General features: G+C 37.0%; 1 protein-coding gene and 1 long non-coding RNA gene across 5 annotated transcripts in view; one reads left to right on the top strand and one right to left on the bottom strand.

The window, feature by feature from the left end:
- LOC103879665 overlaps positions 1 to 6,555 on the top strand; it is a 35,409-nt gene extending 28,854 nt beyond the window's left edge. Inside the window, exon 4 of the long non-coding RNA XR_640385.4 lies at positions 6,477 to 6,555. This is a non-coding gene — a long non-coding RNA (uncharacterized LOC103879665). The remainder of the gene's footprint in view (positions 1 to 6,476) is intronic.
- The window catches only part of DTNA (dystrobrevin alpha), a 397,895-nt gene that overhangs the window by 361,793 nt on the left and 13,921 nt on the right, over positions 1 to 22,181 (bottom strand). The window lies entirely within an intron of this gene.

Genomic DNA, 22,181 nt, shown 5'->3' with positions numbered 1-22,181 from the left:
TACTTCTGAAGCATATTCTCATATTCCATTTTTCTAAATACTCTTTGCTCTACCCTGGATTAAAGCAGACTTTCAGAGAAGCATGAATGTGTACTGCATCATACTGGTGAGTTATAAAGTTGCTTTTACTAACGTGCAATTTGACACTGTAATATCAGCTTATATGAAGAGACAGTATAAAAAAAGTATAAAAATGTAACTGTATGACAATGGTTACACAGATTTTGCTCATTATAGTCCACAATAACCACTTTGTGACTATCCATGGGGAAAACGTCTCTTATCATTTCCTAGTCAGTAGCAGTCGGCCTTCTGCTAAGCAACTGATCTGTTTGTTATTCTCTTATGGACACTGCGAATTGTATAATTCATCTTGTCTTCCCCTTTGCACTGGATGCTGGAAATCTTGAGGCAAATCTTTGTTTGATCTTGAAGAATATATATAAATCTTTTAGACATATTTTTGTGTTCTTTTGGCTTTATTTTACTCTTCTACCATTATATTGTCTTTAAAAATTTTAGTTTACCTTGCCATATTATACGCTGACTTCAATCATATACTGTAACATAATGAATGAATTAATCAATTATTCTAATAATAAAGAAGTTATACCATGATATGTACTAGGATAAAAGGCAGAGCATATCTCAGCCTATATAAATATATAGAGTTCTAATATAACAAGAATTCTAAAAGTAAGCAGTCACTAGAATGGTTTCTGTTGCTCAAACAAGTTGGACTTAATGTCTCTTATATCCGTTAGGTCTTTTCCTCATGTTAACATAATGGCTGTGCAGCTCCACTAATTTTGCTGTTTATTAGAAAAAAAATGAAAGGAATAGGGGCAGAGGCAGGGCCAGTGGACAGCCACCTACATCTCAATGGCTATGCCTGAGTCACACTGTCACCCATACTTATAAGGGAGATCAGAAAAAATAATCTGTAACATTTACAACCTATAGAGCAGGGTCAGGTGAGTCAGTTGGGTTGGAATTAGGTATTGGATGTGAAAACATAAATTATGCTACTGGTATCAACTATGTAAATATGGCAAATATTCGACTGTAAGTTTAAGTTCAAGTCAAATTATCTATTTTCCAATTTTCTAGGAAAACGTAGGCCTGTGTTTAAAAAACAGAAGCATTTACACAATTAGTGATTTGATTTAGGGGTTAAAAAAAAGCCCAATGAAGGAAAGGCATTTTTTTTTTCTAGACAACTTAGCAGGCCCTGTGCCCCAGAAGCTTGAGCCAATTGTGAAACATGCCACTAGTGCATTAGTTCTGGATAGTTTTTTTTCCCCCCTTTTTAGAAAGCATTTCAACCTAACACACTCACAGTTATCCAGAGTATATCATCATTTGCTTAGCCTTATTTAAGTCGGAAAAAAAATATGCGTGTGTGTGTGTGTGTGTGTGTCTGTATATATATACATGCATTGCTGAAGGTGAAAATCATAGGTCACTACCTCTTTGGCTTCTTTTTACTGCAATTCCCATGCTTTGTTTTGTAGCCATACCCTCTTGCATGAGCTAATAGGAATAACCCATGACTGTCTGTAGGAGGCACTACCAGTTGAGGTGACAATTCTAGAATTTTTAATGGAACAAGCTCCAAGACATGAAGTTATTCTCTTCTTCAGTTCCAAGTAACTTTAACAATTAATTCTAACAGATTTGGCAGAAGTTCCTTGAGTCCAGTCAACTGCCTAACTCCAAGGTCCTGCACAATGCCATAATAGTTGTACAGGAAATCCAGGTTTCAAGGGCACGCCTTCATAGCAGCCATGTATTAGAAACAGGTGGAGTTTTTAAAACAGAAGCATGGAGACTCTAACTCATTAAAATAAGATACAAAAATAGAATTAAATAATAAATCAACCATAGTAACAAGTATATTAACATTGTGTACTCCAAAAAGAGAAAAAAACTGATGCTGCAGTCCTTTGCTAAACGCTGGGCATAAAAGCACTTTCAATGGACAACAGAGGTGTAAGTAATTTCACTTTAAGAAGGAATTCATAGAGAATTTCCCCAAATAGGTGACTTTATTGAGCTTGATACAGGTTCAAGCAATGCTTGGGATTTTTACCTAACTGCAGTATCTGGACTCATTTATCATGGCTTAGTGGTTTAAGTAACAGTTTAATAACTGAAAACTGGTCTTACCAATGATTTTCTCTGACCTTGAACCAGGCACTCGCCTCCACAGAACTGCTTCTCTAGCTTTCATTTTTGTTCTGTAGAATACAAATAACTCTAAAAAATCGTAGATCAAATACACAAGTAACAAAACTGGAAACATTAAACGAGTAACAATGTCTTCAGTGATATCTCAACATATTTTGGAACTCTAAATACAGATTTGTTTTGCAACCTAAATAATTTCACCTTCCCTGTAGGAAGCACAGGGACTTGAATAAAAACAAAATGAAACATTGTCTCATTTTGCTGAAGTTTCTGTCTATATCTGGAATGTCTACTATTAAAATGCCATTCTTTATTAACTTTTGGCAGTAGCTGGTGAACCACTAAAATATGCTTTTGTATGGGACAAAGGGAAGATAGGAAATCTATTTCTTGATGAGCAGGCAATTCTCTTTGGTTTGTGGGAAGTATGACTTGAGATAAAAGGATTTGACTAAATGACCTTTTGAGCTCCAGTCTAATGTGTTTTACTGTTGCACTCCTTTAGCAGAGAGATCTTATCTACTAGATCCAAGTATGGAAACACACGTACTGCACATTTCCATGCACACATATACCTGTGTGTTTGCACATGAGGTAAAGGAGGTTTAAGGTGTTACAGAAAGGACAGTTGTAGAGAGACAACAGAGTGGGAAGAAAATGATGGTCAAATGCTTAAAAAATATCAAACCTGAGAAAAATAGCCTGGAAAGCAAAGAGAGTTTTTCATGAGGATCTGCCTAAGATTTCAGTGTATGTTCCTTACTAGTGGAACCAACAAATCATCACAGCATTGAAAATTCTTCCCCGCACCTCTTACAGATGAAAACCAAATACACTTGCAAAATGATATGTTCCAGCTTTAAATAAAAACGTAGACTGAAAAAACGTAATAGCCTCCATAAAAATGGCTTCTCATCTCTCTTGCTCATTGAGAAAACATCAAAATTTCGAGAATGAGCGAAAAACACAAATCACGCATTCTTAAACAATAGAAGGGTCAACTTCTTATGCTGGGGATGGTCAGATCTTATTTGCATAGAACTGACTCCCTCTATGAAATATAGTTCCACCAAACCATAATTTTACTTATTCCTATTATTATAATTAATATTTATTTGATTATGTAAATATAGGGATATGGCTGTTTCTGTTATTGATTAATTCTAATAACAGTAATAGGTAATAGTGTAATATGTGCTAGGAACTGTTATCACTATTTTATATTTAGTATACATAGACTCACAAAACCCTTGATGGAGGTACCATCATTATCCCTATTTTCACACATAATAATGTTTGAAGCTAATTGCCCAAAAGCATGCAATTGACACTAATATCTGACATCAGTCAATGTGGGTCTAGAATCCCTACTCCTAACGATGATACTGAATTCCTAAGAGTGTTTTATTTTTAAATTAATTAATCTTAGCCTGAAAAGTGTAAGGACAGCATACTCCAGAAGACAAAAAAGTCATTAAATCACAACTATTTCTCTTTAAGTCTCCAACTTCATCTGAGTGAAACAACATTTTATGAAATTTTGCTAATCTTTCAAGAGCCTAATAGCAAAAGCCCAAGTGAATAATGGATCTTTGATTTCTACCCAGAACACACATGGCCATGCTGCTTTATCATGTAGCACCAGTCACTCCTTTCTACTGTCAAATATTCTGCTAAAGACCATAGCTTCGTGTTCCGAAAGAGAGATGAGTTCAGGGATGTACCCTGCCCTTATAATTCTAGGACACTGAGTAACCTACAAGACAGCACTGAGCTAGTGCCCCGGGACTTGAGCCCCGTTTCAGTTTTGTGATGTGGAAATGATACCAATCTATTCAAAGCCAGGGTAAATATATGAATGAGAAGACAGATTTGTGGATAATTTAAAATTCCTAGAAGATACCCTGAGTAGCCAATCAATTTCTGTGTTTTCATTATGTCCAAATAGGTCACATTCTCTTTGGATTCCTGGAAAACCTATTGAATCTTTCTGGGTCAATAAAATAATTGAGGAATTATTTATTTCTAGTTCTACCACTCAGTGTCAGAGGAGTAGTTTTACTTGAATTGTGGAACTTCCCACTATAAAACAATCTATTGTGGAATACGCCCTCCTTTAAGAGAAAAACCTGAGGGACAAACAAAAACCTCTGGTCTTACAATGCATTTTCAAAACCTATGAACCAAAGATCTAAATATTTCCTCCAGCAGGGATAAATCACAATCACAATAGTATAAGACAGGTACTGATGAACTGTGGGGCTCAGATAGAAGGAGCTGAAGGGGCAGCAGAGGGCAAAGGAAGAATTAAAGCTGGAGGAGAGACAGTGTGAGAGAAAGCCCAGTGAGAGATAGAAGAGTCTGAAGGGTAGTGGAGAAAGGAATGGTAGCAGAGGAATGGCACCTCTGCCCTGGTTGTTCAACATATTTTCCCCTGATTTTGCAGGCCAGAAACAATTACTGTGGATCTCCCTGAACCTCTGGGGCACCTGATGTCCTAGAGAGTGGAGTACTTATTCACTCCCTCTTTGCTCATTATTCTTTGGGAGTCATGGAGACTTTCCAAGGTTGAACAACAAAGAACTTCATCTCAGTCCCCATATGAATGATCACTTCCACATGTACTCTAAAGAACACACATACTTCTGATTTCTTTCAAAAATTTGATTTCTTTCAGATTTGTTTTGAATATTGTTCCCCTTTTATGATCTCAAAGCAGAATTAAGGAATTAGTGGGTTTTAGAAATTCAGTTTTCATCCAATCCATGCTAAATAATTCACCTTTTATGTACAGATCCAGTATGCCCCAAACTCACTTGCTTTTAAGTGCTTGGTTTTCTGCACAAGTGATTACAGTTAGTCCTCTATCAGTCGAACACAAATGTTTGGGTTGTCACAGCTTCCAGGAATATTTTTCTTTTAGATATTCAGAAACATATAAACCTTTAAAAAAAACTCTCTCATGTCTCTACAAAGTTTTAAAAATTGTAATTTCTCTGCAAGTCTCTGACAACAGAAAAGACATACTGTGTTTGCACACCACAGCACTAGCCACCAGAAAAAATAATTTTGCTCTGTCCAAATCCAGTAATGGGTATCAATTACTTGGAAAACAGTTTGTAATTTAACTCACTCTTATCTCTTCAAACAGGCTATTTATAATAGAAGTCAGATGATATCCTACCAAGCTTTATGAGGAGAGTGGTTTTCTGGGTTTCTTTAAGGGAGTTGGCTTCCAAAAGATTTTTTGATTGGTTCTTAAGACTGGAAAATTTCATTATCAGCCTCATGTCCAAAGGCAAAAATCTGTAATTTTTAATGGTAAATATAAATAGTAATTATCACACACTGTTTGTAGCATGTCAAAATAAGAACATAGCATTTCCAGTTGGGAAAAAATCACATGCAAAGTAGTACAAAATTATAAAATACTTTTATAATTTTACAATTATATTTTCATACAAGGGTGCACAGAGCACAGCAATTTACTACTATAGAGTTCTATTTATTGCTGTTATTTTATTAATACACAAAAGTCCGTATTTGTGTTTATGTGTAATATGGTCCAACTCACAGCTTTTGAAGAGCAGTAATACTGTTTTAAGATCTCTAAGAGAAACCATAGAGAATAAACCAAAGATCAGGAACAACCATCTTCATTCTTCATGTTTACTCAATAATTTAACACACACTAGGCAACACAGTGACCTACTCAAATCCCTAGAGGACTTTACTGTTGTCAAAAACATAAAGAGAAGTCAACCAGCAGCCCTCAAATGCTGAATTCCCATCAATGTCCAAAACACTTGAAACATAAGAGTTTCCCTTAAGTCTTCATTGCCAGATTTAATTAGCAAAATCAAAACCAGAAAGCAAGATTGTAAGACTATGATCATTTGATATTAAAAGCCATCACTAGATATTGTCTCATTATAAAATAGCCTTCAAATTAAAATTAATATAATAAAAGACAAATGATCTTGAAGTTTGAGCTCGAGTCATTTTATCTGCACAATCTTTAGTTTCCTCAACTGCAGAGGGACCAACAGGCCTGCCTTACTTACCTCACAAGGTTATGGAGAGGTTCAAAGGAGTTAATATATACGAAAACTGTGGGAAGTGCAAGGTGAAATATAAATGTGAAATATTATTAGAAAATACCCGTGAATCTTATGTAGGGTTTGTGAGAGGTTTTCTTTTATAATTTAGATGGACATGATGCTTATAAATTATCTAAGGTAATCTGCACATTTTAAAATAATTATTATTATTCTAATCTTTTTCAGATTTTCCACTCGGGCAAATGGAACATTACACAGGTGATATTAAAGTAGATTTTCAAGGTGTAAATGTTTTTGCCTGTACTACAAGCTGAGTCCTGTCTCCATATAGTCACCTTCAGCAGTTAACAGGAAAAGAAATTAAATTTAGTTCTCATTTTATTAAAACAAGAAAATTAAAAAGAGAATAGTTTTGGAAAAAAATTTTAATAATATTTTATAAAAAGGAGTATATTGGTAAAAATAATTTCATTGCATACAGTGATTCTCCTACATCTCTGGTCTTTTTTTTTTGGTAAATATTAGGTTACCTCATGATTTACAAGTGAAAAACTGCTTAAGCAAGACACAGCATCCCCTTTAGTGAAGAGTGACCTGGGAGTTAAGAGGTTCTCTAACAAGTTACTTCACAAGTTTTCTAAAGTGGGACTGAAACACTGATTTCTTTGCTTGAATGTTTTAATTAGGGGCTGAAAACTCATCTTTCTTGACTCTCAGTTTATAACTCAGCCTTTCTGTTCAAGAATTTGTCTCCTGCAAATGAAAGACACGAATGATAAATATGTGCATGTGTCCAGAACAGACATGCGTGCTCTGCTGCCTGCCCCTGCTTGGGCCCATCTGCTCTGATGGCAAAGTGCCCATTGGCAAGCTGGTCCATCTTACTTCAGCAGAGCTGCCAGCCTTCTAAGGGTCTGTGTGTGGGTATACTGTGGTGAGAGCTAGCTTTCTGCAAGGAGCCCTTCCACCCAACATACATATGGGTCTATTTGCACTTGACCACACTTGTTGGCTCTCATATGTCATAAAACAAATGCTCCTAGCATGAATAAAAAGAGGGAAGAGCTGCACTAATATTTCAGGCATCAGTGAACATAGAACACATGCAAAACTTCCCGTAGGAAATGGCTCAGAGTGGACAAGGAGGCCACGGACAAAGGGAGGAGGAAAATGATCCATTTATCTATTATTAGTGTGAGAGGTAAGAAGCAATGTTAGCTTGAAAGTCCCAGTGTGAGCATTTTATCATCCCACATAAAAGTGCATTTCCCTCTCTCATACAGTTCTGTAAAGGTCTAGAAGAGACAATACATGTACTCAGAGTATTCCCCTGTCTTTGGGGTCACTGTCGACCCAATATAGCATGCCCTCTTTATAGCCCTCTTTCAACCTAAATCTGAGAGCCCCAAAGCCAAGGACAGGATGCAAAGCCCAGGACTTTATAATAAAGGGATAACAGCGAAATATTTTAAGGACTAAACTTATCTAGGCACAGCTCAGTTCTTTATAAATATTAAAGTGCAGCTACAAAAGGCAAACAAGATCCTGAATAAAGTGACTGACAGAGATCAAGACATGCCATCTAAATTTTTAGGAATTTCACGCACAAGCATCAAAGGCACTGCTGCAGAAGAACCCAAGAGAGTGACAACTGCTATAGTTACTAATTCATTCATTCAACAAATACTTAATGAGCCTCAGCTCTGTGCCAGGTGCTAGGGATACAAAAGAGAACAAGAAACAGATAAAAATCCCTTCCCTTGTGCAGCTTACATTGTAGTGGGGGAGAAAGGCAATGAACAGCCCCAATACATGTACGCTTCAATGTCAGGTAGTAAAAAAGGCTGCAAGGAAAAGTAAAGCAGGAAAAGTGGATAGAGAGAGACAAGGTGCTGTATTAGGCAGAATGGTAGAGAAGGCATCACTGAGGATATGTCAACAGAGACCTGTGTGAAGTGAGAGAGAAAGGCACGGAGATCTGGAGTAAGTGTTCCAGGTAGGGGTCAGAGCAAGTGCAGTGGTCCTGAGCTGGGCAAAAGGTTGGCTTACTCAGAGAACACCAGTGAAGCAGAGGGATGGAAGGCAAGGAATAGAGTAATATGAGATGAGGCTAGAGAGGGAGGTCCAAGCAAGGTCATCTAGGACTTACAAGTCATGTTTTGCAAGGGAACTGATGTTTAACCTGAGTGTGATGGGACATGACGAAGATTTTAGGTCAATGAATGATATTATCTCTGCTTTATACTTTTATATGATTATTCTTGGTTCATTCTGAAGGACTAGCCATGGAAACCAAAGTAGGAGCAGAGAATACAGTCATCCAGCTACCAAAATAATATAATAGTGACTTGGATTGAACGGCTCTTGGTGGAGTCAGTAAGAAGTGGTTAGATTGGGATATATTTTGAGGGCACAGCTGACAGAACTTACTGATGGATTGGTTATGAAGTGTCAGGGGAAATGGGGGACAAGAATAACACCTACTCAGCATTGGATGACTGCTGGAAACATACTGAGATGAGGGAAGCCTGGAGGAGGAGCATATATCAGGAAAAGGAGTAATCAAGAGTTCTGTTTGAAATATTGAGTAAGCAGCTGTAAATAAAAGTCTATGGCTGAGACTTCTATCACCAGAAAATACAGTCCAAACACTAAAGACACATCTGTCACCTAGTGAATGCTCAAGAAGTGATGGCTTTTATGTTGTGGTTGTTATTGTTACTACCAAACTGACACCATCTTTTGCCTCTAAGATGTTGCTTTATGAAGGAATTTGATATATGGGAGCAGGGGGACTCAGATAGGGTAGGAATTATTTAAAACATCTATCAGCACATGTTCTAGTTCTGAACTAGAGAGAAAATCTGAGGAAAACTATGAAGTGTTCAAAAGCAGTAGTTACCAAGGAAGGAAATGGCAGGAGAACAACAATTAAAACTTCAAGAGGCCTGAGATAAACAATAGAGAAAGAGTTCTCAGATGTTCCAGCCTCACCTGGAAAGATTTTTTTTTTTTTTTTTTGAGATGGAGTTTTTGCTCTTGTTGCCCAGGCTGGAGTGCAGTGGCAAGATCTCGGCTCACTGCAACCTCTGCCTCCTGGGTTCCTCTCCTGCCTCAGTCTCCCTAGTAGCTGGGATTACAGGCACATGCCACCACGCCCAGCTATTTTTTTTTTTTTTTTTTTTTGTATTTTTAGTAGAGACGGGGTTTCGCCATGTTGGCCAGGCTGGTCTCGAACTCCTGACCTCAAGTGATCCACCCACTTCTGCCTCTCAAAGCACTGGGATTACAGGCATGAGTCACTGTGTCTGGCCCTGGGAAGATTTTTAAAATGAGATGGTAAAGATCCACTTTGGATCAACTGACTCAGTCTTCAAGGATCCATCCCAGAATCTATTATTTAAAAGTGTTCCTTGGATAACTGCATGTTTGAAACCGCCACCCAAGGACACAGTCTTCTAAACTAAAATGGGAAATGTTTGTCAGCACTGGCTGTTAAGAGAGCAGGACACAAAAAGCATCATGATTGTCTTTTATATCAAGTGGGCCCACAAAGCTCATTTCTTAAATATATCAGAAGGTACCTATCAAAAAGAGGCTTTTTCAGAAGGATGCATTGGAGGCCACAAATCACAGAAATGCCACTGTACCTCAAAGAACATTTAAGACATCAGCTTCTTCTAGAACTGTAACTACAGTCACCTATGCAAGTAAACATTATAATGTGAGTTATGGGTACTATGGTATTTCAGAAAGAATATGAAAAAGGGATGAGATAACCAAGGACTTAAACCCGGGTGTGCCTCCAGCAAATCATGTGACTTGAGAAAACTTTCTTTACCTTCTTAGATCACAGTATTCTTAACTTTAAATGGATGATCTTATTATCTTCGTGATTTACGAGAGTCCTATGTTGCCACATTGTTGCTTCAATTGAAAACTTGGGTAAAGAGGAGACTGCTTTGCTTTTAACCGTTTTCCAGTTCTGTATGAGACTTCACTTGAAAAAAGAGTTTCCTTCCTTTAAAAAAAGTAGCTTGAAAAACATTATAGTAAATAATCTCAAAAGTATCTTGTAGGAACAAAGGAACTAACACGTGCTAAACCTTCATTACAGGCCAAGAATTTTAGGCTTGTCATCTCATTTGATCCTCAATGCAATCCCAAAAGCTCTAGGGCCATGAATACGCCCACTTCAGAGATGACGAAATTGTGGCTCAGAAGAGTTATTTATTTATTTATCTAATGAAGTTTGTAATCAGAATCACTCTATTTCAGATTCATACCTGAAGTGCACCAAAGCTCACAACTTTTACATTAATCCTTAATGTTTCCTTCTAGAGTTTTATGATTTCTGTTTTTGACTTAAAACAGTACAGCCTAAATTTGTAACATCTTTCCTTAGCTCTAAGCGATTTCTGGCAATTTTCAAAAATTGTCTGCCATGAAATTCTCCCACAAGCTTTAGCTTCATATTGGAAAACTATTACTAGGACACTTCCTCCTGGATGTTTAATGGCTTTCTCAAACTCAAGACGTTTAAAACAAAATCGTTATCTTCAATCCAAACCTGTTCCTTGTTTTATCCTTTTGGATAACATCACCATCCACTCTGTTTACCTTTGACTCTTCCTTCTCACTAAACCATTCCCTGCAAGGCTCTGATAAATATTCCTCAGATCTATTCACTCCTTTCTGTCTGTAAGCTCCTGCTTTAATTATCTCTCATGAAGCTACAGCAATGGCTTACACCTACTCTGCCTGTATCCACTTGTATCATTCAAGTCCTTTTCCTCTGTGCATTCTTCTATATTATAATTTAACCTGCAATTTTGAAAATATTTGTATATGTACCTCCCCAACTATACCAGGAGGTATTTCCAGTGCTGCATTCTATTAATATTCCTATCTTTACTACCTAACAGTGTCTCACACATAGTCGCTTCTCACACACAATAAAAAGTTTGCCAAATTAAAAAAAAACAGTAAGTCAAAATTGAAAACATTTTTGTTGGAGCAACTGGACATTCATAGGCAAAACAATAAGCCTCAACCTAAACCTCAGACCTTATACAAAAATTAACTCCAAATAGATCATAGACTTAAATGTAAAATAATGAAACTTTTAGGGAAAAAAAGAGAAAATCTTCAGGATAGAGATTTAGGGAAAGAATTCTTAAACTTGATACCAAAAGCACAAGCCATTAAAATAAAAATGGATTCTTATCAAATGGTCCTCACCAAAATTAAAACTATTTGCTCTGTGAAAGACTTAGATAACAAGAATAAAAGACAAGATACATACTGAAAGAAATTATTTGCAAACCACAAATCCAACATATAGAATATGTAATGGACTCTCAAAACCTACCAGTAAAAAGACAAACAATCCAATTAGAAAATGGGCAAAAGATATGAAGAGACATTTCAAAAAAGGGGTTACACGGATGGCGAATAAGCACATGAAAAGATGTTCAACATCATTAGTCATTAAGGAAACAGTAAAACCACGAGGAGATACTACTACACATGTATCAGAATATATAACATAAAACATAGTGTTAACGCTAAACGCTGGCAAACGCAGAGAAGCTTAATCTCTCACGCATTGTTTATGGGAATGTAAACTGGCACATCCATTCTGAAATATAGCTTGCAGTTTCTTACAAAACTAAACATCCAGCAATCTCACTGTTGGGCATTTATCCCAGAGAAATGAAAGTTTACTTTCACACAAACCTATTCACAGATGTTCATAGCATATTTACTTACAATATTCAAAAACTGGAACAAACTGAGATGTCCTTTAACAGGTGAGTGGTTAAACAACATGTGGTATATCCATACCTTGGAATACTACTCAGAAATTAAAAGGAATGAACTATGGACACGGGGCAAGGTGGATGCAACTCAAGGAAATTATCCTGAATTTTTAAAAATTTCAAAAGGTTTTACATATAGTAAAATTCCATTTATATAACATTTTTGCAATGATAAAATTATAGAGATGAAGAGATTACAGGTTGTCAGAGGTTAGGGATGGAGGGATGGAGAGGGGAAGAGAAATGAGCATGACTATAAAAGGGCAGAACTATGGAACTGTTCTCTATCTTGATTTTAGTGATATTTATGCAAAGCTACATATGAGATAAAAATGCATGCACCTAAATACACACACACACACACACACACACGTGTATATAAAACTTGTTAAATCTGAATAAGGTCTGTGAATTATGCCCATCTCAATTTTCTCATTACGATATTTTATTACAGTTTTGCAAGCTGTTACCACTGGGTAAATTGGGTGACAAGTTCATGGGACCTCTGTATTATTTACTGCAACTGCATGTGAATCTATAATTATCTGAAAATAAAAAAATTTTAAACACTGAAGGCATTTAAGAGTATTAAAGAAATTTAGGGCAGCTTCAGCTTAAGAAGTTCCAACAAGTTTTTGACCAGCAGCTGCTGCTTTGGTTAATCTTATCCAACAGTTATGGGGATGACTGAGATTCACTGTGTTAGTTAACATTGGTTATAGAAAAGGATTGGCTAAAAGATCTTGACCCTTAGTCATTTTCTGTGTGACTAATTTAGTGTTTGACCTTGAGCAGTCTGTCTAACTTCTCTCTTAAATAAAAGGGTGGGGCTAAATGATACCTCTGCTTCTTTCAATTTTAATGTTCCACAAGCACATCATGATCCTAAGACAAAAGAAAGAGGATAAGAGCCGAGTTCGACAGAAGAATATGAAATATATCACAGGGACCTGGTTAGAAGAAAATGGCAGAATCTTTCCTTTTGGTAAGGTCGCCAAGGTGGTTTTGGGACAGCATTTGTTAGTTACAAGAAATTCTAATCTCTAATCTGTTCTCTACTACTATACAAGTAGTAGAGAACAATAGTAACACATTTCATCTATTATAGTGATCAGGATGCTGCACAATATAATTGAATACGAGGCTTATTTCACAAATACAACTATGACTATGGAATAGTAAGATGTTTTTAAGAATGGTTTTGTTGGCCGGGCGCGGTGGCTCAAGCCTGTAATCCCAGCACTTTGGGAGGCCGAGGCGGGCGGATCACGAGGTCAGGAGATCGAGACCATCCTGGCTAACATGGTGAAACCCCGTCTCTACTAAAAATACGAAAAACTAGCCGGGCGTGGTGGCGGGCGCCTGTAGTCCCAGCTACTCGGAGGCTGAGGCAGGAGAATGGCCTGAACCTGGGAGGCGGAGCTTGCAGTGAGCCGAGATCGCGCCACTGCACTCCAGCCTGGGTGACACAGCGCGAGACTCCGTCTCAAAAAAAAAAAAGAATGGTTTTGTTGTGTTTGTGTGCGTGTGTGCAAGTATTTTTAAAATAATTGACGAAAGTACTAACATCCTTTTGCATTGTAATAGTATTTTGCAAGGAAAGGTCTCTGTAGGAAGTTAAAACTGGAGATGCACAAGGACCCAGATTTCCTGAGCAATAATTAAAACTGTAAGGATTAGCTGACCAACAGTCCAAACAAAAATTAAGGGAGTTTTTTCTTCAAGGGAAGAAAACTCAAGGGAGTTTGCCATCTAACAAGCCAAACAAAGCCAGTGAGCTTACTGAGAGAAGTGAAAAATCCTGTTTGGAATGGGTCAGAGCTTGTGAAAGAGAAAGTCAGGTGGAATGAGTTGAGCCAGCTGTTTTGCAATATTTTGAGCAAGAATTTTAAAAGGCATCAAGCATAGGGAGTCTACTCTAATAGATGAACTAAACAAACCCCCAAAGCTTTATCAACCCATAAACTCAGTCTACCCTCCCAACCCGACACTGCAAAATTTCAAGGCCAGCACAGGGTGAGTGTCATAGGCTATTAAAACACACATCTTGCTATGGTCACAATATTTGTGTCCCCCTGAAACTCATATGTGGAAATCCAAACACCCAAGTTGATGGTGTTAGGAGTGAAGCCTTTGGGAGGTAATTAGGTCATGAGGACAAAACCTTCATCAATGGTGTTAACTCCCTTATGAAAAAAGTCCCATGAGAGACTCCTTGCCTTTTCCACCATGTGAGGACACGGCAAGGGGTGCCATATATGAGCCAGTAAACAGGACCTCACTAGGCACCAAAACTGCCTTAATCTTGGACTTTCCAGCCTCTAGAACTATGAGAAATAAATTTCTTGTTCTTTCTTAGTAACCAGCTTATGGTATTTTGCTATAGCAGTCTGAACAGACTAAGACACACTCATTTGGGAACATTTCAGTACCCCCTTTCTTCTTTAAGACTGCCTTAGATACTGCATTTAAATGATTTACTTTTTAATAAAGCCACTGTGATTCACCGTGGGCTTTATGTGTCATATTGATGACTCTTAAAGTGTGGTCCCTGGGTCAGCAGTGTCAGCATTGTCTGGTAACCTGTTAGAAATGCAAATATTTGGTTCCCAGTCCAGACCGATTAAATCAGAAAACCTGGCAGTGGGACCCAGCAAGCTGTTTTCAAAAGCTCCCCCCATCAACCAGGTAATTCTTATGCATGCTAAAGGTTTGAACTACTGTTTTATACACACATTTATACACACACACACACACACAAACACATGCACACACAGAGTTGATGTGGAATTAGGACAAAGATAATAAAATCATAGATTTCCTTAAAGATAGAAATTGATCCTTCAGCCTAATAAAATAACAGATAACAAAGAGCAAACTTTAGAGTCCTTAAATAGCCACTGTGGAGTGAATTCTGACCACTAGAACCTCTACACACAATTTAAACCAGATTTTATCTTCTTCTGGTCCATTCTCCCAGTTTCCTACAGGTAGGGAAATCTATCTTATTAGGAGTCATTACCCGCACAGGCAAAGAACTTAGAATTTGGAAGTATCCAAGTAGGACTCAAGTTCTATTTAGGTTTCTATTGAAGAGATTTGAGGTAGGGTGCAGGTAATGGTTAATGGTAAAATCTACTTGTTCATGCAGTTGTTGATTCAAGAAAGCCACTAAAATGTCACATATCTCCTCATAACCTTCCTGCTTCTCAGAATGTTTAGATATTTTCTCATGTTTCATACAACACAATTTTTTCTTTATTCATCTCATGTTGTTTCATTGTTTCTTAATTGCATCTCCCAAGTAGAATGTAAGCTCCCTAAGGACAAGGGAGTGGTGTCTCCAGGTGTTCAGTGTGGTCCAACTGTACATAGACACTGATGAGCAGATGCCTTCATCTTCCTCCAGTCCCACACTGGATCACCTAGATAGCTGAGATGTCACCTTGCAGTAGATGATGGCTTGCCTAATGAGAATTCAGAGCAAATCATTCAATTGTCAGCTTTGTATCTGGCAGAGTCAGAGTAACACTTTAGGTATTGCTAAAGAAAATGATGTTACCAATAAAACACTACTTTTGTATTTGAAATTTGCCATATTTTCCTCTTAGCCTATCACTAGGTAAAGACTGGTACATGTTATGACCATAACTATTTAGTTTTGCAACTATTCTATGTCAAATTTACTATTAGCATATAGGTGTTGTTAATTAAGCTTTCTGCTTGTGTTACAGATTTCTATCAATCTCAACCAGTGTTTTCTGGATTAGCATAACAAATCCAGCTCACAGTAATGTGCACCTTGGCAGTGTTAATGGCTATGAGGCAAAAGGCTTTGGGAAAATAAACAGAGCTCTAATAGCTATGTCTTTAAAAACACATGACAATCTAAAACAGTGCTGCTGTTAGGTTTACCATCGATCTTAGGCAACTATTAAAATTTTCCATGGATTATTAGATTAATGCAAGCAAACTTCATTCACTGTTGTCATCTTGATTATAGCAGTGGTCACATCTTATGTGAAACCAGTTTTCTTCTATACTGGTTTGTTAATTTGTATTCCATAAAGCAGTGGTTACTTTTCATCACAGGGGAAAATTTTTATTTTTAATTTTTGACCAAATATGCAAAATCTGGTAAACTATAACCTGCAAGATGCAAACAACGCTTATGTAAGCATTGGAAAGGGTTGTTTTCTGAAAGACATCAACTCAAGGATATACCATGTTTTTATGACTAGAGCTAAAGTTTTTATGACTAAAGTTTCCCATGCTCAGCAATTTAGGTAATTCTCACATATACCTTCCAGAGAACAGTAACACCACCACCATTGTGGAGTTACGGTTGCACTCCTACTTAAAAGAATCCTATAGTATCAACTGCAATACCACACACTGCCACTGTGCCATCCATCTGCTGGATTCACCACCATAAAAGAGGTAAGGGTTGTTTATGCTGAGGGGTTTTCAGGGACTGCTGGCGGCAGACATTTATTTCATAGATGAGAGGGCCATTCACTTTTCCTTTCTGAGAGAGTAAGGGTTACATTTCAATAGTAGCTAACAATCTAATAGTTCCTAGCCGACTAACTGAGGAAAACAGAAAGCCAGAAATATGACTTACTAGTGTGTACCTGCCGTTTGGGGATGAATTTGTACACTTATAAATAACCCCATTTCTCATACAGTAAGGTACAGAAGCTTAAGTTAAAAAGGAGAACTATATTTTTAGAAAAAAATAATGATTGAGGGAGTTTCAATACTAGGGATATCTAACATTTTTGTCCCATAACACAACTCCATTGCCTAAACCTACAGCAAAGTCTCCTAAAAACACAACCTAGAGCCAGTGGGACTTCTGGGATTAAAAGAATCAAGGGCATAACCAGCAGGGTGACCTAAGTTGGCACTGTGCTTAGGAAATAAAACTCAGAGTAATGATTGGGCATTCAGTAGATGCAGAGACTCAGAACAGAGTCACAGGAGAAATGTAAGCTCCACAAAAATCCCCCAAATAACAGAAAATATGCTTGAGTTGGAGCTAGTGGAAGTTTAAGCCAATTTCACTCAAATTTTCTGAGTCAAAGTGACCTAAGGACTTGGGGACATGCAAGAAACTGATATATGCATACTCACCTAATATATTTAGATATGCCCCTATTATTATATATTAATATTTATACTAGCTGTTTCTATAAACTGTGATTCATTTTTCCAAAAGCAACTTTGAGAGCAGACCCTGATTCTGTACATCTTTTGCTTAATCACAGTTCTGGAGAGGTAATTTAGACAAACCACAAGGTTCTGACCACGATATCACTCTTGATCCACCCAGGGGCTATTCATTCTAGTTACACATGACTTGAAAGCATCCTATCCATGTGAATGGCAGTTTGCACATTTCTTTCTTCTTCACCAACTAGGAGCTATGCTGACCCCACCTGATTGCTTACTTAAATGCTAAAGCCCAGCGAACTCTTAAGTTATATAGTAGCTTCTTTCTTTTTTTACAAATAACTAAGTCATACAGCCGAGGAATTTCAGCTCTACCTTTTTGGTGGCTCTGTCATATTCAACACGTTACATAGGATCCCTTTTCCTATCTTTTTCTCATCTAGAAATTAGAGCTAATAATACTAGCACAAAGGGTTACTGAGTAGGATTGAGATAATACAGATGAAATGTTTAGAATTGTTCATGACAGATAAGTCTTAAGTATATATTCATTATTTTTATTCAAATAACTTTCTTTAGTCTGACTCCAGGTTCAAGAGGAAACTTACAATAATTTTTCTTTCCATGGGGATCAGCCAGTAAGGTAAGACTGCCTTACTCATGCTGATCCTAGTAACAATGATAATTCTAATTGTGATTAAGCAAATTCTTATTTATAGCTCAGTCTCTATAAGCTTAATGTGGCTTTGTATTTCAGAGAAGGATCTGGGTTCTGAATTTATAAATGAAGATAGATCCATGGACTTTCACGAATTCATTGAAAGTAATGGTTCTCTGTCAATACCAATCTCCATTCTTACATTTCAACTTCTACAGCACATTTCTGGTTGTTACCATCAGCTGCATGATTAAAATACACAAGGCCATTTAACTGGGAAACTTGGGGATGAGATCTATGCATTCCGATTTTTTTAAAGTTGCCTGGATTGTGACTCGCAGATCTGGATTAGCCCCTATCATTACTGTTAGCCTTAAAATTCTAAACTCATAAAGACAGGTTCTGATTCAATGTGTGGCTCCAGAATGGGTTTTAGATACCTGTACTTTTAGCAAAGCCCCCAGATGATTCTGATGCAGGTGGTCCTTGAAATATATTTGAGAAGCACCTAAAAAAAATGGCCAGTGTCCTAGTCACATTGAGCCACAGGAGCTAACAAAAGGCGTGGCAAGGATAAACTATGCCAAAGACTAGTTCTGTCACTGATTATAAAATACTGACTCCTAGTAAATAATATGGAATGACTGACTGATGGAACAGGGAGGAAGGAAAGCTGAAATATGCAGTCTTGTCAGGGCCTTCGTGAAAGCTTTGAGAAGCGCAAGCAAGGAACCAAAATGTTTTTAATTTCACTATGCTAGAAGCATGTCTCCTTTCATGACCATCCAAGATGCTAGATGCTAGTTGGGGTACTGAGGGATGAAAACTCAGAGAAAAACAGAAAACACACAAAAACAAAATGGATGGAGAGAACAGATAAATTTGCAGGAAAAAAAATCTAACTGGCATAGATTAGCATTTCTTCATAAATGGGCAGGAGCAGTCAAAGCTAAGAAAGAAGTGAAACGCTGATATCTGTCACCTTCTCCCACCTGTGACCGAGCTCAGTCTTAAAAAAAAAAACAAAAAAACAAAAAAAAAACACCAAAAAACCACACACACGCGCACACACACACACAAAATTACACATACTCACATGAAACCACAGGACTATTTTTATCCCTTAAACTACTATTGGCTGAGTGAAGTTAGATTATTTTGCTTTTATAACCACTATAAAACCAGTCCATAGCAGACTGGTAACAGAATACCATTTCCTTTGGGTTCACTTCAGTTGTTTTTCCTCCTTGTCTATACAAGGATTCCAATTGTAGAAACATGGGACAACTCTCAATCTCATATCTAAGCTCAATCTGAAATATTAAAGGTATTTAGAGAACTTTTGTTTTTAGCTATTACATCATATCTTTGGAAAGTAAGGCATCAAACAGAAACAAAAACTTAAACCCAAAACAAGCAAACAAAAAGCAGAAACAAAAAAAGGTTTAAGCACTATGTTGACACTAAGGCAAACAAAAAAAGAGAACAGCTAGATGTTTTGAAATGTTTTCCTGTTTTGAAAATGATTCATATTTTGATAAAATTCTCAAAATCAATCTGACTCATATATTGCTTCCTAAAGGGTATTTAGCATCATGAGCAAAAATTATTATTTTGTACACACTTTTATGATAAACATTATTTTTATAGTGTTTGGGTTAAAAGGAGGAGGCAGAATTTATTTGCATGTGGAAAAAAAATCACCTGACACATTTTGTGTTTATAAATAGCAATGAACACAGTAGGGGAAAATCTGGACCACTACCCACAGAAGGCACAGTGTGCACTTCCTATCAAAGCATTTTGGTAGTGATTTAATCACCACATTTAAAAAAATGTCAACCAAGTAATGATTATAAGAAAGAAGACATCTGATTAGTATTGCCATGGCTGGGGGCCTTTATTTTAGAAAGGATGACTCTATGTAAGAGGAAACATCTGCTATACCATTTAAAAATCTGTTCTTAAAGGAGTGGTTTCTCCAACCTGCCCAAATGGTATTATTGAACAAACATTGTATAATGAAGGTTTGGAGAAGTCTTATCCCCAAAACATTGCAGAGGCTCAACCATTTAAACGCCCAAGCAAAATGAGTAAATGATAAATAGTATCAAATTGAAAGTACAAATGAAACAGAAGGAATAAAAAGAGCCTAAGACAACTGGTGGTGAGGAACAGTGAAAGGACAGAAAATAATATTTTTCTAAACCAAGAATATGTGTCATCTTAAATGAAAAGCAGATTTACTCAGTTTACACAGAACAAGACATTTTCAAAAAAGTGTATAAATGGTGTATGTAATTGAAACACATGATTTATAGAAACTAAAAAATTCAGCTTATACACAGTAAAATGTGATGCCTAATCCAAAAGCTAAAATACTATTCATCAGAAGAGGTGGATACTATGTGAATACCAATTATGCCCTCTCAGTTTAGCAAATTGCTAGCTGAAAGTGTAAAATTATATAAAATATTGTCCTTAAAATACAATGAAACAACCATATTCAGGGCTGGAAGCCACAGACTACTTCTCAAATCTGTATCTGTCCATATTTCAGTACCATCACAAAACATTTTAAAACCTTTTAACCTTTTACTTCTTGTTGATTTTGTCTTACCCTATCCTGGGGTTTGGAACTATATCTCACTTATAAAATATCTATATAAAAATGCAGCTTTTCTTTCCTCAGGACAGCCTTTTAGCCAAGATTTCCTTTAATCTCACATGACCCCAGAGAAAAATGCCAGCATACAGTAAACAGTGAATCCCCCATGGTGGAGCTGATGTGGTAATGACAATGATTTATTTGGACATCCACATACGCATCTGTCTCTAACAATACTGTGTGACAAGATCTCCTAAAAAGTATCTTCTTCAAATAATGCAGAGACACCCCCACTCTCACCTCCAAATACCTTAATGACGGGTGTCACCTCTAGAACAGAACATAAAAACAGCTACAAAATCCATTAATGTAAGACTTGGCAACTATGAGAAACAACACGAGGGAAGTATAGGCCTGGCTCATTTTTTTGCTGTCAACCACAAAATCAGACATGGAGTAGATCTGCGTTAAGGACAGAAAATAACTGCATAATCATTAATATGTATCAACCAAGGAATAGTTTCAGGTAATGCATTTTTAATTTCCTTACTATATTTACTTGAAAAAACATTTATAATACAAGCACACAAAATGTTAAACACAATAAATACATTTTCCAAAAACCTAAACTGATAAGTCAAGGATCACTGAAAGCATAAATTTAGCATATTTTACAATGGTTGGAGGGGTTACTCTAGTGCAGTGGTTCTCAACTTTAGTGTGTAGCACAATCCCCTGGAGAGCTGGCTACAAGACAGATTGTGGGATCTATCCCCATAGTTTGTGATTCAGTGGGTCCAGGATAGACACCTAGAATTTGCATTAACAAAGAGTTCCAAAGTTGTGCCGATGCTGCTGAGGCCAACACTTTGAGAACCACTGCTCTAGTAGAGTGAGAATTTCAAGGTTGGCTACAATGTTAATAACTTGATTGGTCTTTTTTATGAATTTCTCTAGACTGTTGTTCTTTATGATCTCCTCTGTGTCAGCTGTAATTCCTCAGCATATTGGTTTCAAGCAGGGAATTCTTAGCTCCATCTTTTGTACTTAACCTACCAAGTAGTGATCAAACAACTTGACAAATCAGTACATTTATTTTTAATGCATAATTTTTACATCAAAAGAAATTAATAAGAATGCTTTCTAGGAGGTGCTCCTCAGAGTTTAAATATGGATTTTGTGTTCACTATTTCTTAGTTTATAAACATTTTCTCACGCACTTACTGGTTCAAAACTACATTTCAGGTGGATGGTATTCTTGCAAATAAAGAGCATTTAGTGAGAGTAGTGCAAGAGCTGGGATGATGTGGTTCCAGAATCCCACCAGAGAAGACATCTCTGAGAGTGGGGGAAATCTCCAACTATGCCACAGCCTACAGTAATGGCTTTCCAGGAGGGGAGAGAGAATTGATTTGGGGGAGTAAGAGTACCTGCCTAAGGTCCATGAATCCTACACTGATGGACTGCACTGTGAACACATCTATCTGCATCACCACTTGAGGACTCACTCATCCCAGTTACCTGTCAAGTGTTGATTATTCAGAAACAGATAAGCAGTAACCCTCTGAGATTTATCCTCTGAGAATCAATGGGAGTGATTTTTCTCATATTACGCTTGCATAAAACATACAGATTGGGCTTTTGCTTCTGTGAAGAAGGAGAAAAAA

This window comes from Papio anubis, chromosome 19, assembly GCF_008728515.1.
Source record: "Papio anubis isolate 15944 chromosome 19, Panubis1.0, whole genome shotgun sequence".
NCBI lineage: Eukaryota > Metazoa > Chordata > Mammalia > Primates > Cercopithecidae > Papio > Papio anubis.
The sequence above is the reverse complement of the archived record's forward strand: the minus strand, read 5'-3'. Positions and strand labels throughout refer to the sequence as shown.